This window comes from Lactuca serriola, chromosome 5, assembly GCF_051521515.1.
Source record: "Lactuca serriola cultivar US96UC23 chromosome 5, Lser_US96UC23_V15, whole genome shotgun sequence".
Taxonomy (NCBI): domain Eukaryota; kingdom Viridiplantae; phylum Streptophyta; class Magnoliopsida; order Asterales; family Asteraceae; genus Lactuca; species Lactuca serriola.
Genome location: NC_136412.1, coordinates 90,387,167 through 90,405,078, shown reverse-complemented (window position 1 = coordinate 90,405,078; position 17,912 = coordinate 90,387,167). Strand labels below are relative to the sequence as shown.

The 17,912-nt window shown below is 39.0% G+C and overlaps 1 non-coding gene across 1 annotated transcript; it reads left to right on the top strand.

The window, feature by feature from the left end:
• The first annotated feature begins 14,095 nt into the window (after positions 1-14,095).
• On the top strand, positions 14,096-14,202 carry LOC145055893 (small nucleolar RNA R71). Its single transcript, XR_013685440.1, has one exon. It is a non-coding gene; the product is annotated as a small nucleolar RNA R71 (small nucleolar RNA).
• Positions 14,203-17,912: the final 3,710 nt, after the last annotated feature.

Here is a 17,912-nt window from a genome sequence, read left to right as displayed (position 1 = left end):
GGGGCAAGGCCCCAGTTAATCCGGACGTCGGTCCGATGCAGTGGGCAAGGCCCAGTATGTGCTTATATGTTATTATGTGGTATGTGGTAGTTTGGGGGAGCTCACTAAGCTTCGTGCTTACAGTTTCAGTTTTGGTTTCAGGTACTTCCGTAAGCAAAGGGAAGAGCTCGGGATGATGGCATCGCACACACCACAGCTTCAGTTTTGTCCTGGGAGTTGATTTAGTTTTCTTGATATGTTTGGATACAGTTGTGATACAGTTTTTCTCACAGTATTTCATTATGGTTTTTGAAACACGCAGCATATGGTTTTATTATGTGATACTCAGTCTCGTGGTTTTTGTTATAATAAAAATCAAAATTTTTGGGTGGTATTTTTGGGTTGTTACAAGTACCACATCGGTACTCCCCATAACCCACTGACCAACCTCGCCCCAAAAACTGGGGTCCTACATTTCCACCCATAAAGCATATAGAAAGGAGATCAATTAATGTTGTCATGATAATTATTGTTATACGAAAATTCCGCTAATGGAAGATACGTATCCCAACTCCCACTGAATCTATAACACACACCCGTAACATATCGTCAAGGGTCTGAATAGTCTGCTCACTCTGACCATCGGTTTGCGGATAAAATGTTGTGCTGAAATAGAGACGAGTACACAACTCTTCATGAAAACTCTTCCAAAATCTAGAAGTAAACTGAACATCTCTGTTAGAAACCACTGATACTGGCACCCTATGATGTGCCACAACCTCTCTAATATACAGCCAAATTCTCAGCAGAAAAACTCTCCTGAATCGTGATGAAATACGTACTCTTGGTCAAATGATCCATGATGGCCCAAATCGAATCCACTCCGCACGCAGTCCGGGTTAGCTTCGTGATAAAATCCATGGTAATATCTTCCCATTTCCATACGGGAATCTCCAATGGTTGCATCTTTCCATGAGGTCGCTGATACTCGGCCTTGACTTTCCTGCAAATCAAGTACCGCTTATGGGCCTCTTCCATTAGAATTCGATGCACACCGCCCCAATACGGAACCCAAACTCGCTGATGCAAAGTCAACAATCCACGACTATCATAATTTGAAGGAAGCCACCTGACCCACAATACACTCGCTCTTCTGGTGCTCTTCCTTTATAACATCAGCATGTGCCTCACAAATTTGGTCTAACAATGGAGTAATCACGGTCATCCTTAAACATATGTCTTTGATCGTAGCCGCAACCACCTTGGGGCTAAGAGAATCGACCACCACATTCGCCTTCATTGATTGATAAAGGATCTCACTATCATAATCTTTCACCACATCCAACCACCAACGCTGCCTCATATTCATATTCGGCAGATCCATCAAATACCTCAGGCTCTTGTGATCCGTGTAAATAGTACAACGAGCCCCATAGAGGTAATGCCACCAAATCTTGAGGGAGAAAACCATAGGCCCTAGCTCAAAATCATGCGTCGGATAATTCGTCTCATGAGGCTTTTCCTGCCTCGAAGTGTAAGCGATCACGTGACCCCTCTGCATCAACACTACCCCTAATCCTAAGATCAAAGCATCACAATAAACCACGAAATCATCAACACCCTCGGCAGGGTCAGAATTGGCACGTCACACAACCACCGTCTCAAACTCTCAAAAGTTGCCTTCTGTTCAGGCCCCCCAACAAAAAGTAACCACCCTCTTTGTCAACTATGTCAATGGAACAGGTATCTTGGAGAAATCCTGGATGAATCTCTGATAATAACCCGCCAAACCAAGAAAACTTTGAATATCAAATGGAGGCCTTGGAATCTCCTACTACATTGTGGCCTCGACCTAGGCCAGATCAACCAGAATGCCATTCTAGTTGACAAGGTACCCTAGAAACTGCACCTCGTGCAACCAGAACTCATACTTGGAGAACTTTGCGAAACGTCTCTCCCCCTCAAAGTCTCCAGTACTTCCTTCAAGTGTTCATCGTGCTGCTCTTGAGTCTTGAATAAACCAATATATCATTAATGAATACAATCACAGCCCGATCCAGCATCAGATTGCACACGCGGTTCATGAGATCCATGAATGTGGCTAAAGCATTGGTGAGTCCAAAAGGCATCACCACGAACTTGTAATGACCATAATGAGTGTAACGGAAAAATTATCGTTTCACTACTTGGGTTCATCCTTAAATGTATTTACATCATATAATTTGTAATTTTAGGTTCGTTACAACTTTCATTAAGATTATTTATCCTAAATACTCTTTTTATTTTTAACGTTTGTTTTAGCCATATTTATTATGTTTTTAAAATAAAACTTTTTTTACATAAATATTATATACACATAATATTTGTCAAATGTCTACACATATAACATATACTCGGATAATTATCTTCTACTTATTCTTAAAAGGTTACAATCATCGACCGCCATAAATACATATTTTATAGGATATGCCTAGCAAGAAACGTGGACGTTACAGTTTTTCAGACTCATTATGGTCATTACAAGTTCGTGGTGATGCCTTTTGGACTCACCAATGCTTTAGTCACATTCATGGATCTCATGAACCGCGTGTAAATACATGAAAGTTGTAACGAACCTAAAATTACAAATTATATGATGTAAATACATTTAAGGATGAACCCAAGTAGTGAAACGATAATTTTTCCGTTACACCCGTTTTTCGATAATAAGTGACCGCGTACTTCACCATAGCAACTTGACTGGATGAATTATGGAGAAAAAGGTTAATCATGATTTATTAATATATTATAGGAATAATATATTAAAAGTGAAGTCATATTATTTAATTAATATTTGTCAATAATTAATTTAGAATTAATTTTGTGGTTAAAAGAGATTAATTGAATTAAGGGGACTGGTACTATAATTATAAGATAGTTACAAAGTTGGGCTTAGGGTCCATAAGAAAGAGATGGACGAAATTTATGTGGGAGTCCACATAGAATTCGTCCAAGGGGCCTTCTGGAAGGATCCAATGGGTTGTTTAAGGACTAAGCAACTAGATTAGGGTTTTGACTGAAACCCTAGTTGCTCAACTATATAAGGAACCCTTGTGCATGCAGAAATCAGCCACTAGAAACCCTAAAAGGATCTTGAGCTGATTTTGTGCCTCTCCCTCTTTCTCTAATATTCTTCCATTGCTTGTGGTGTTTGTGATATATTATAGGCATCACATTGGAGGTGCTAAGTTCTCAAACGTTGAAGATCAAGCTAGCTACAATTGGAAGGTAAGATTCTAACTTTGTTTTAAATATAAATTTCGATTTGTGCATGCTAGATTAAGGTTATATATTTGGATGATTATTGCATGTACAATTAGAGAAAACCTAGATCCAAAGCTTTAGGGTTGCATGTGCACCATAGGATTGATGTAATGCTCAAAACCCTTTAGTGGTATTAGAGCCTAGGTTGTTTTTCTATTGTATTTGATGCATTGCTTAATTATTCTTAGCTGAAAAGGTCAAATTTCTGCAATCTGTTGATGAACTCGTCGAGTCCTCTGATGAACTCGACGAGTCAGCGCTACTCGACGAGTCCAAAGTTTGACTCGACGAGTCGGCTCGTCAGTTGGCAGATTTTTCAGGATTTTGACCAGAATTGGATTAAGATAATTACCAAAAATGTTTTTGACTGATAAAATTCAAATTTTATTATATGGTAATGATTATCCTCATCCAATTAGAAGATAATTATCAAACTATAAGATAATTATTAGTTTATATGATAAAGATAATTATTTGTATTATTTTATTGAATTATCTTGCCATAAATTGAATTAGGTCAAATTTAGATAAAAACAAATTAATTGATTAATTATATTATATTTTAATTTGATCTACAAGGTTTTGAAAAGTTTCTAAACTTTCCTCAAGTTTTGGAATTTAAATTTTGATTAAAAGTTTTTAATTTTGAAATATTTAAATTCTAATCCCTAGAGTTTTAAAAGTTTAAAATTCTACCCTTATACTATTATAATATTAAAAGATTAATTATTATATATATATATATATATATATATATATATATATGTATGTATGTATGTATGTATAAGACGAGTCAGTCTTACTGTTAGTAGGCCTCATTCACAAAGCCAATCTATAAGGGGGATATAAGGAAATTGCCTATAAAATGGCGGTTGAATGGGTGTCCACTCTCACCCACCGCTTCCTTGATTGGTGGAGGGTCGTTAGCCGAACGGGTAGGATAGGACAAACTAATTCCTCATTAATAAGTATAATGACTTATAAAGTAACTAAATATTTTCATAAATTCCCAATCTTAGTTACTTTAAGAAAAATGTGAAAATAATGTCATCCCATGAAATTGCACTTTGCACCTTGCCAAGTAGTTAGTGGAGTGTGTGTAGCTAACCGACACACTAATTTGGGACTAGCAAGGGTGGAAAAGGGTAGCTCAATGTTTATCATAGATCAATGGAGCGTGTGTGGTTAACCAACACATTGATTAGGTGATAAATGACATCGAGAGTACCTAGCACATTTGCATGGTTATTCACACCTTGTTTGTGATCCTTGATATCCCAGTCACAAACTTGAAGGGCGTAATCGAGATCGAAACATGTCGTTGAAAAGTTCAATGAATCTTGAAAGAATCTAGGAATTTCCATTCACTTAAAACTTAATATATATTTTCGTTTTTCATGGTGGAAATTGGTAAATCGTCATTTACATACCTTCAAATTATTTGCATATAGATTACGACATCCCTTTTCCGAATTGTAAATAATTGTGTTGCATCCTAGCCCTAATTTTTCATTTGGGTGTTAAATTAGGGATTCTTATCTAATCTAAACTTTGTCTCTTTTCTTTTTCAGATGTCGACTTCAAACAACGCTGCTAACTCCAACCCTTATGGCTCTTTCTCCCTCATGAATTTATGTGCGAGGGTGTTCTTTGATGGATCTGATTTTAACGATTGGATTCGCAACATTCGCATGGTCACCCGCTACGAGGACAAGGAGTATTTTCTCGAAAAGGAGCTAAAGGAGATTGACCATAACACTGCTACTCCTAAGCAAATCGCTCAATATGATGCTCATGAGAGGGATGCGACAAAGGTGTCATGTATCATGCTTGCAACCATGGCTATCAAACTCCAAAAGTACTACAAGGACTACTATCCTTATGAGATGCACCAAGATTTGATGGAAAGGTACCATCAAAGTACGAGGCAGGAAAGGTACGAGATCATCGCCTCAATGATCACTATGAAGAAGAAGGATGGAGAGTCAATCATGGCCCACTTACAAAACATGCAGAGATTTGTGGACCGCTTGCTGAAGTTGAATGTCAACTTCGACGAAGAGTTGGACATAGATATTGTTCTACACTCTTTGCCTTATTGTTATGATCAGTTTTGTATGACTTATCATATGAACAAGGAGGAGGTCACTCTAAGCAAGCTCTAAGGCCTTCTACGAACTGTTGAGAGTATATTGAAAGGCAAATTGTTGCATCTACTCCTACTGTTGATGCCCCTGTCTTGGCAATTGGATAAGGGAAAGGGACGAAGAGGAAGGCTCCTTCTAAGAGCCACAAGGGAAAGTCCCATGATAGATCCTCTTCTAGTGGATCCAAAGGTGGTCCTACTGCTCCCTCTTCAAATCCAAAGGATGCAGAGTGCTTCTACTATCACAACAAAGGGCATTGGAAACGATGATGCCCAAAGTATCTACAAGACATCAAGGATGGGAAGATAAATCCCACCTTCACAGAGATTTATACTATTCAATATAATAACTCATCACATGCTATTTCTTGGGTCCTTGATACAGGATGTGGTTTTCACATTTGTTCTAATTTTTAGGGTCTAAGAAGAAGTAGGGATGTAGAGCATGGGAAGATGAACTTGATCATGGGGAATAGGAAAGCGTCGCCTGTCACCAATATTGGAGTTTATTATTTAGTGCTTAGTAGGGGTTAGGTCTAGAGTTGAATAATTGTTTCTACTCGTTAGAAATGAAACAAAACATTATTTCTTTTCATGGTTTGTAGAAACAAGGTTTTAGATTTTTGTTTAACAATGAAATTGGTTCTATTAATGCTTTCTTGAATGGTACTTTCTATTTTGAAGCATTGCCTTGTAATGGTATATATGAAACTATGATGGTTGTAGGCAACTTAGGAAATAATGTGTTGCATACCGATTCGTACAATGGTTTGGACAAAGCATTCTTGTTGCATTGTCGTCTTGGACATGTCAACAAAAATCATATAGCCCAACTCTAAAAGGATGGAGTATTGGAGTCGTTTGACCTTAGGTCTGATGACACGTGCAAATCTTGTTTGCTTGGAAAGATAACCAAGTCACCCTTGACTGGTACTTGTGAAAGGGGTGAGGGTTTATTGGATCTCATACATATGAATGTTTGTGGGCCCTTTAGATCCACCACATGGGATGTGAACCGCTTCTATGTGACTTTTACCGATGATTATAGCAGATATGGGTATATCTACTTAATCAAGCACAATTCAGAAACTTTTGAAAAGTTCAAAGAGTTCAAACAAGAAGTTGAGAATCAACTGGGCAGGAAGATAAAGATGTTACGATCCGATCGAGGTGGTGACTATCTTAGTATTGAGTTCCACAACTATCTTAAGGAATGTGGAATTGTTTCACAGTTGACGCCACCTAGGACACCGCAGTTGAATGGTGTGGCGGAGAGGCACAATCAAACCTTGTTGGACATGGTTCATTCCATGATGAGTCGAGCTTCATTAACTATTTCATTCTGGGAGTATGCCTAAGATAATGCCGCCTATATCCTTAATTTAGTCCCAACTAAGAAGGTTTCAAAAACACCTCACGAAATGTGGATAGGGAAGGTTCCCTCGTTGGCACATATCGATTGTCAGGATTTCATAAGACGAGAGACTCATGACAAGCTTGAACCTCATAGTGAGCGATGTATTTTCATCGACTACCCGCAGAAATCCTTTGGATATCTCTTCTATAGACTGATGTGCACAAAAGTACTCACTAATTTTAATATTTATAACCTAACAAACTTAACTAACTATGCACTTATAGGCAGTGTACCTAGTCAGATTACAGTATAGCTTGGGTAAGTCGGGTGTCGATCACAGGGAACGGTGTTCTAATTAATTTACTTACTATTAAATTAACCTAATTTATTAACAAGTTTAAAATGGGTTTTATCTGGTTTTACAAGATCATATGAACTTAAATCAAATTCAATAAATAAAAACACACTCTTGTTTAGTTTGAATCCACTTCTCCCTAATGGCTAGCTAATGATTATGGATTATTAAGTTGGTTTTTAGTTGTATTAGTAGTTTAGTTCTAACTTACCAATAATTAACTAATTCATGTCAAACCATGTATGTTCACACATAATTAAACACAAAACTAATTATGAATGTAAATATGCTATGTAAGATTTGTTGTATAAACGCAATTATGATCACAATACACGTTCTCTAGCATAGCTAAGCTTTATTTATTCTAATTACTAACTAAGATTGGTCAATCCTAGCTCTAACAATTCAATGTTCAATAAATCATTAGGTAAATAGGTTCATGCAGTTTAATGGTCACTAAGGTACACAGAACATGCAATCAAGCAATTAGATAAACAAATAATAGCATGCTAGGTTATTCAAATCAAACACAAGCAATTTTTACCAACTAAACTTAATCCATAAGCATATAACTATTCATAAGTTTAAAGCTTCATCTAGCTAAACAAGAGTAGCTAGATTCAGCTGCTCATCATAGCAACTAGACCAACACAGCTAAAAATAATGAAAGACATGTTCTTATTTAACTAAAATATAAACCTTTACTCCTTTTGGTGTTGAAAACCCTCTTCCAGAACCTTTCTTTCGCTCTGAATCGTCTCCTGGAACTTTTTTCTTCTGCCAAAAGCTTCTCCCTTTCGTAATAATTAGGAGCACTTATATAATTTTCAAAAACCCGCGCCACGTCGTTGCCAGATGTGCCACGTCGTGGGCTTCAAGCAATCCGTATCCTCCAAGGAAATCCTCCGCGTCGCGATGTCTATCTTCTGGAACACCCGTTCCACGTCGCGGGCTTCATCGCCACGTCGTGAATTAAGTGTTTATCGTGAATTTATTATTTTCTTGTCTTTCAAGCCTCCCATGTTCCCTATTTTGTCACTTTTGGTCCCCCTCTTCGAGAATCCTTTATATTGACTGAAAATAACAATTTAAAATTATAAGTATCATTATTCTGAACATATTATCAATTTATTAATAAAAATGTACTTAAATATTGCCTAAAAATAAGTATAAATATGGCAATATCAAAATACCCCACACTTAGGCTTTGCTTGCCCTCAAGCAAATTTAAACTTAACTCTTAATTACTAACACCACACAGAACAATCCGACTCTAGTTCAACCATTATGCCAAGACCTCAACGCATGCTTTTGTGTCTAAATTTTTCCTAAAGTACCCCCATACTTTAAATACTCACAATCTTCATAAACACTCGCCCACTTTTCCCGAACAATGCTCATTTTATGCAACCCTCCGAATCCATCCTCAGAAAACCTCCTTATCCTCAAGGTATTTTTAGTTGAGCAACCTAAGCATACATAATCTAGAATTACAATCATTGATACCACTATAGAGCTCTTTTGGAATTCTTCATTTCTTTGACATTTGATCTTTGATTTCTTTGAATTCACCACCTTATTTGATTTGATTTTTGGTATCTTCAACTTTTGAATTTCTTGGAATTTTGATCTTTTGATCTTCACTTTATTTGCTCCAAAATTATTCACACTTTTCTCGTAATTCTTTTTTTTTTAACATGTACCTCACTTTTTTTTCACTCAAAACCTACATGCTTAAGAAGAGGCGCTCAACCTCAACCTTTATTGGTTAATGATAATAATTTTCCTGGATACATTTCAGGTTTAGGCTGCTAAACATATTGCATCCCTCAAACCAAGCGGGGTTATGTTTTTGCTCCATGATTTCACTAAAATAAGGGAGGCTACAAATGCACTATAACGTATATTGTCTCAACTAAACATTTGAACTTTCATCGGATCATCCCACATAATACTAGCAATTATAGCTCAAATTATTATTACTAGATTCAATTATTAAAAATTCAAAATTTTCAAAATTTTCAATTTTTACTATCAAATTCTATGATTTTCTAGCAATTTACTTTTTCTACCCCTACCCCACACTTATTTCATACAATGCCCTCATTGTATGCATAAAAGGAAATCAAAATTAAAGAAAAGGGAGAAAAAGGAACAGACTCCCCTGGGATAGTGGCGTGAGCATCTCCAAAAGTGTGGAAAACATGCATTTGGATATGGACTTCCAAAAATAGAAACTTGGTGTAGAACTGGTTGAATACGTAAACAAACCACGAACATGACTCGAAACTTCAATTCTTCAAAGTGGGTATTTGTAAGGAAAAATGTGGGCAATGATAAACTGGGACACGTCGTGGCAGGTAACTGGCCACGTCGTGATATGGGATGAAAGCGCGAACACCAAAATGTTGAATTTCTTCAAACTGCAAGAACGCCACGACGTGGCGTAAGGATTCCACGTCGTGGAAACTGGGCATCTGCAGAAAATGGCTTATTTGTTTTATTTACTCTAGCAAATTTGACCAATGGCTAAATGGTTTCAGACGCTTCCATGCAAATATATTTCCCAACTGTAACCTCTCTCCTACTAATATACCCCACACTTATCTTGAATTGTGGGTTCCAACTCACGACCCTATGCTTCCTTGACTAGGCAAACACGACTCAAAAGTTAACTTTTTATGCTCCTTATAATTCCAATGCTAATCTGAAAAATGGAACAACACAAAAGAAATAAAAAGTAACATCATAGTTTAAGAATGTTTTACATTACACACCAAATTCAAACATAAAACAAAAAAAAACTACTCAAAAACAAAACAAAAGAAAAAGAAATAAAATCAATCATCATCTTGATCTTGTGCTCCACTTGGCCCTGCCCCGTCATTCTGCGGTCGCCATAGCTCCTCCCATGTCGGAAAATAGGGATATTGTGTTGGCATAAAAGGTGGCCGGGTCACACCCAAATGCGAATAAATACCCTCAGTAAGTTGGGTATGGTAAATGGCATGCCCCCGTAGATTATCCAAATACGTTCCCACCCGACTCTGAAAAGGGTCGGTGGGAACTCCCTGCACATACTGCGAAGCAACACGTTCTCTCTCGACGTCACCTCTAACCCGCACATTCCGACGCCGCGGTCTGGCTGGTGGTTGCTGTCCTGGCTGCACCTCCTCTTGCTCGTCATCTATCGGCGGTATAACAAAACGAACACCGATATTCACCACCGCCCGCATAACACCCAAGACTTGAATGGTCAAGTCTGTGTCCGGGAATCGAGTAAGATTCCTCACAAAGTCATGGGTCAAAATATGATATGACCTAGCCAGGCGAGTAACCAAATGCCCCCCAGTAATTGGGCTCCCGGGCCTAGAATTGGCCGCTTTCTTCCCCATGAACCTTGCCAACATATAAGGTAAATCACAGCAAACTCCCGGGGTAATAAGAGTCCATAAATAAAGCAGATTCTGAATGGGGACTTTATCACCATGATGCTTGTGATTTATTGAAAAAGTGATAAGGCGGTGCAAAAATCGAAAAACGGGATTCCGAATTTGTGACTCACTCGAGTCACGAGTGTTGTACTCATGGTTAGAAATGCCCCGCCAGAACTGCACATCCATAGTACCGGGATCAAAATCCCAAACACATCCAAGCAAGAATGGAATGAAAAACGGAGATTGCGTCTCCACTTCTGTATAGAGCCCCATACGCCAAGCAAATTCCCGAAGACTACACTCTCTATACACACCACCCAAACGAAACACAAGTGCCCGGTTGTAGGTGAAATCAAGGGTGCGTTCCTCGAAGCATACGGTAGAGAAAAACTCTACCGACAATTCCCGGTACACGGGTTCTTGAATGGCAAATAAATTCCTCCACCCGTGACAAGTGAAAGAAAACTGATCTCCAACATAAGTCTTCGACCAATAACGTTCCAACTCAGCTACCATTCCCACTCCACCAAGCCATCCCCAATCGATAATTGGGGCTATTGCAAACTCCCTATTATACAGCCATCCAACCCGATTCTCGTAAGTAGTTAGCAACGGTCGGGGAATGTTTTGAGGAAACTGGTATAAGGGATGTATGCTTGCTACATCTATCGGGTTTTCCTCCTGTGGAACAGCTCGTCGTGGTCCCATTTCTGCATACAAAAGCAAACCAAAGCAGCAAACAACCACCACATTAAAACAATTTAAACCTGTTTCACAGAAGTCACGACGTGGCCAGACTACGCCACGTTGTGGGCCGCGATCGGTCACAGTTTTCAGATCGGTCCATGTGCATGCCGTATCTACCAAAGTTAGTGCTTGGGGTTTGTTCCTATGGACATTTAAGGGATATTAAATCTAAAATCAACCACTAGATTCAACCAATTTCGTGAATCATACAAACCCTAACCATGAAAACTTGAAATTGGAAGAACTAACTACAAAATAATGAGTAAAACATATACCAAGTAGATTAATTGGCAAGATCTTGCAAGGAAATTGGAAGTAGATTAAGAAATTGGTTGTGGGGTTATGCTGTTCCCGTTCATGCGGCAGTTTCAAGTGCGATTGGGGCTTATTGGTCAAAGGGTTTTAAGGAAATGGTCCCCCCTGAATTTTTAAAGGCCACGACGTGGCTGGCTATGCCCACGTCGTGGACCTTAAATCTGCTTTATAGTCCCGTGTTTCCATTTCGACCCACGACGTGGCTGGCTATGCCCACGTCGTGGAAACTGCGCAAATGCAAAATTTTAATAAAGTCTAACATATTAACTAATTACTTTGCATTTCATTCATTATTTAAATTTCCCTATAGCTAATTCTTTACTAATTATCAGTTATTAGATGATGAATTGATGTCTTTCCTAATTTCAAAAAAAAAAATTAAAAGAAAAGAAAATGCAAACCAAACTCGGGTTGCCTCCCGAGAAGCGCTTCTTTTTCCTGGAGTCTTGAGCTGGACTCCGTGCCTTCTACATTGAATCTTCGGAAGAGCCCACCATTAAGATCTTTTGTTCCCTGAACCGCCGCTTGTAAGCTTGAGCTCGTCTTTTATATGCCTTCTTTGAATTCTCCCTTTTTGCCTTGCCCTCTTCTTCAAGCTTGCGTTTTGTGCCCTTAGTTTGTTCCTTGCACTCCGTAGCATCCTCCTCTTCTTTCACCACCGGCCTTGGTACTCTTGAGGTGACCTCCTCTTCATCACTTGTCATTTCCTCATCCTCTTTGCTCACCCAAGAAGGCGGACTCTTGTAAGCTATGACTTCAATCAAATACGGAACAGATGCCCTCGGTTTTGTCCTTTTGAGTTGATGAACTGCCTTTATCTCTTCTTCCATAAGTTTTTCCAGTTCTTTTAGTTCATTCTCTTCATTAATTGTGAACACCTCTTCTTTATCTTCTTGAAAGTCATCTTTTATCCCAAAGACTTCTTGTTCATCTCCAACCCTCAAAGTGAGCTTAGACTCGCGGATATCAACATGGGCTCCATCAGTGTTAAGCAATGGCCGACCAAGGATTATTGGAACATCCGGATCTTCTTTCATGTCCAAGACTACATAGTCTATTGGAAAAACAAATTTTCCAATTTTCACCAAAATATCCTCCACGATGCCACGGGGTTGTGTCACCGAACGATTCGCCATGTGAATCTTCATTTTTGTAGCCTTCATCTTCTGGATCTCCAATTTTTGATAAAATGAAAAAGGCATCAGATTAATGCTAGCCCCAGAATCGGCTAAAGCATTAACCTTCATTTTATTCCCAAACTCACATGGAAGAGTGAGGCGTCCAGGATCCCCCATCTTTTCTGGTGTTTCTCCCAACACAGCTTTTGAAGTTTGTTCACTTAGAATCACTGTAGACTGCTTCTTTAATTGCCTTCGAGTGTCTATCAAGTCTTGCAGTAATTTCTGGTTCTCGGGGGTTTTGGATAAGGACTCGACAAAGGGGGTATTAATTGGGATCCCCTTCACATGCTTTACAAACTCTAAATGCTCCTTCTCCAGTTGACTGAGTGTAGTTCGGGTGGGAAATGGCAAAGTTGGATGATAAGCTGGAACGGGCTCAAAGTATTTTTGATCAGACATGCGCCACGTCGTGGCCAGAGGAGTGCCACGTCGTGGCGAGCCTGGTTCAGCAATTTTTCCACTTTCGATCCTTGATTTCTTGGGCTGATGCGGTTCTTCTTCCAATGCCTCTAGGAACTCAGATATTGCATCTTCTTCAGTATCAATGGCCATTACGTGAGATTGGGTCTTTACTTCGGGATTCTTCGGGGACAATTTTTCATGAACTAGAGTGGCTAGTTGACCAAATTGTACTTCAAGGTTATGGATAGAGGCTTGCTGGTTCTTTATAAAAGTTTGTTGTTCCAAAATGGCGGAATCAGTGGCATCATGTCTCTTTTCCGAAGCCTCCATAAACTTCATCAAAATGGTCTCTAGGTTGAGTTTCTTCTCGGCCGGTGGCTGCTCCTTTTGATAAAGGCCTCGACCTGTCTGCCTATTTTCTCTTCTTTTTGCTTCTTATACTCTTCATATGGCAGTCACTCCTTCTTCGGTTTCCTCCAGTCCTCATCAAACTTATCCCCACTAGAGTAGCACACTTGAGCTTTTCAGTTCCCAAATTCATCTACATTGCAGTCCTTGGTCAAGTGTGGACCACTGCATCTCTCGCACCCCACTCTTATGGCATGTATCGACTAGTCCATTTGTGTTATCCTACGATCTATGTTATTCAGCATGGCCATGACAGCTGCAATTTCTTCAGTTTGGGCCCCTCCACCGCCTTTGATTCCATCTTGCCTTGGGTTGTGGTATTCGCGAGAGTGTTTCGCGAATTCTTCAATTAGCTCCTTGATCTCCCTTGGATTTTTCTTTGTCAACGGTCCTTGAGAATCAAGGAGTTTTCTTGTCATCACATTGACCCCATCATAAAAGATTGACATCTCTTGCTGCACATTTAGGTCATGTTGAGGGCAATTTTTGAGCAAGCCCTTGTACTGCTCCCATGCTTCGTATAGTGACTCCCCCGGCTGTTGCTCAAAGTTGGCTATTGCCTTCTTGAGTTTGGCTATCTTGGATGGCGGGCAAAACTGGTCCAGGAATTGCTCACGCATTTGAGCCCAAGTGGTGATTGTACCCGGTGGGAGTGCTTTCAACCACTCCTTAGCAGCTCCTTTGAAAGTGATGGGAAGCATCCTAAGCAAGACTGTGTTTATGTTGACATTTGGGACATTGAAGTAATCCGCAATGTCGTTGACTTCATCTAGATGCTTAAAAGCATCCTCATGATCTTTCCTGAAAAATGGGATGTCCTTCAGTGCGGTCAATATGTGTCCCTTCAGCTCGAATGTGGCAGTGGCAGGTATTGCGGGTTGGACTAAACCGGGACCCACATCTTCTCGGATCCGCTTCTTGTAAGCTCCCATGGACATTTCTTCAATCGCTGCCATCTCGTTCCTTGGCTCGTACTCAGGTTCGCTCGTGTGTTTTTCAAATTCTGGCTCGGTATCGCTTTCGGACTCGGTTTGGACGGGTGTATGATCCAAATGCTCAAGATTGCTCTTGTGCCTCGCTGATGAACCTGAATCTCCTGTCTTCTTTCCCGACTTCCTAGAAAAAGCTGACTTCAATTCTTGCAAGGGCGTCTTTTTCTTGTGAAGTGCAGACTCGGGGTCTTCAAGTGGTGGCACCAAGTGTGTGTTTGAGCTTCTGGTCATGAACTCCTGCAACTTGCTAAACTAAAAACGTAAAACTAAACTAAAATAAGAAAAACTAACTAAAAACTAAAAATTTAGTTTTCTATCTGTCCACGTCGTGGCAGGTATTACGCCACGTCGTGGACTCTGTGTCTGACAAAAAAAAATTATTTTGCTGAAAAATTAACTTTTTGTGGTTTTTATTACAAAAAGGATCGATCAATTTAATGCAAATAAATAAGCTAAAAACTAAGCTGTTCCCCGGCAACGGCGCCAAAAACTTGATGTGCACAAAAGTACTCACTAATTTTAATATTTATAACCTAACAAACTTAACTAACTATGCACTTATAGGCAGTGTACCTAGTCAGATTACAATATAGCTTGGGTAATTCGGGTGTCGATCACAGGGAACGGTGTTCTAATTAATTTACTTACTATTAAATTAACCTAATTTATTAACAAGTTTAAAAGGGGTTTTATCTGGTTTTACAAGATCAGATGAACTTAAATCAAATTCAATAAATAAAAACACACTCTTGTTTAGTTTGAATCCACTTCTCCCTAATGGCTAGCTAATGATTACGGATTATTAAGTTGGTTTTTAGTTGTATTAATAATTTAGTTCTAACTTACCAATAATTAACTAATTCATGTCAAACCATGTATGTTCACACATAATTAAACACATAACTAATTATGAATGTAAATATGCTATGTAAGATTTGTTTTATAAACGCAATTATGATCACAATACACGTTCTCTAGCACAACTAAGCTTAATTTATTCTAATTACTAACTAAGATTGGTCAATCCTAGCTCTAACAATTCAATGTTCAATAAATCATTAGGTAAATAGGTTCATGCAGTTTAATGGTCACTAAGCTACACAGAACATGCAATCAAGCAATTAGATAAACAAATAATAGCATGCTAGGTTATTCAAATCAAACACAAGCAATTTTTACCAACTAAACTTAATCCATAAGCATATAACTATTCATAAGTTTAAAGCTTCATCTAGCTAAACAAGAGTAGCTAGATTCAGCTGCTCATCATAGCAACTAGACCAACACAGCTAAAAATAATGAAAGACATGTTCTTATTTAACTAAAATATAAACCTTTACTCCTTTTGGTGTTGAAAACCCTCTTCCAGAACCTTTCTTTCGCTCTGAATCGTCTCCTGGAACTCTTTTCTTCTGCCAAAAGCTTCTCCCTTTCGTAATAATCAGGAGCACTTATATAATCTTCAAAAACCCGCGCCACGTTGTGGCCAGATGTGCCACATCGTGGGCTTCAAGCAATTCGTATCCTCCAAGGAAATCCTCCGTGTCGCGATGTCTATCTTCTGGAACACTCGTGCCACGTCGTGGGCTTCATCGCCACGTCGTGAATTAAGTGTTTATCGTGAATTCATTATTTTCTTGTCTTTCAAGCCTCCCATGTTCCCTATTTTGTCACTTTTGGTCCCCCTCTTCGAGAATCCTTTATATTGACTGAAAATAACAATTTAAAATTATAAGTATCATTATTCTGAACATATTATCAATTTATTAATAAAAATGTACTTAAATATTGCCTAAAAATAAGTATAAATATGGCAATATCAAGACTGAGTGACAATGTTGTCTTCATTGCGAGGAGAGGGGTTTTCTGAGGGAGAGAACTCATATGCCAAGAGGATAGTGGGAGGTAAATTGATCTTGAAGAGATTCAAGAATCAAGCGATGAAGGGACCTCTAATATTTGCACTCAACCTGAGGAGGAAACTCCTATTGAACTGATTGACGAGTCCTTACCTCGTAGACGTTCCAGTACAGTTAGTGTTCCACCCTTATTATATGGTTTCCATATAACTGCTAAGGGTGATACGTTTATTAGTGATAGTACACCAATAAATTTGGATGAACCTAATAAGTACAAGGAAGCCATGGCAGGTGCAGAGTCTGCTAAATGGAAAGAGGTTATGGATAGCGAGATTCAGTCCATGTATGACAATCAAGTTTAGAACTTGGTTGCCAATGTGCCAGGTCGTAAGACATCCGGGTGCAAATGGATCTTCAAAAAGAAGACCGACATGGATGGGAAAGTACACACATAAGGCGCGATTGGTTGTGAAGGGCTTCACTCAAACTCCCATAGTTGACTACAATGAGACCTTCTCACTAGTAGCGAAGATTAAATCTATAAGGGTTATACTAGCCATAGTTTCATTTCATGATTATGAAATATGGCAGATGGATGTCAAAACCGTTTTCCTAAATGGCAAGTTGGCTAAAGATGTTTATATGAGTCATCCAGAGGGTTTTTTTGATGCAAAGTACCCTAATAGAGTTTGTAAGCTTGAGAAATCCATCTATGGATTAAAACAAGCGTCTCGTAGATGGAATCTTTGTTTCGATGAGAAAGTCAAAGAGTTTGGCTTTTTAAGAAGTGAGGATGAGTCTTGTGTATATGTCAAAGCCAATGGGAGTATAGTTAGCTTTCTCAATTTGTATGTGGATGACATACTGCTCATAGGAAACCACATCCCAACCTTGTAGGAGGTTAAGTCCTGGCTTGGGAAGTGCTTTGCTATGAAGGACCTCGGAGAAGCTACTTATATTCTAAGGATAATGATATTGAGAAATAGGAGTAAAAGTGTAACAAAGTAAATTTTTTAAAAAAAAATTCATTTTCAAAACAACATAATTTCATTCATAGGAAAATCCCAAATACAATGTTTCACATATTATCCGAATAAAAAAAATCCCAAGATCTTAACACATAAAATCCCTCAGTGTGTACGACTCTTGTCGGCGCCTTCCTGTGATCCTCACTGGTACCTGAAACACATAACACAAACACCGTAAGCATAAATGTTTGCTGAGTTCGCCAAAATACCACATGCAACACATACGCCACTCAAGGCTACAGTATGACCCTTCGGTCGATGTGTCTCAGCTGGACCCTTCAGTCTCATAGCTCGTTGGACCCTCTGGTCCGGTCTGTACCGTTGGACCCTTTGGTCCGGTCTATATCGTTGGACCCTTCGATCCAGTCTGTACAATAAATAGCATACATATATTACAATGCAC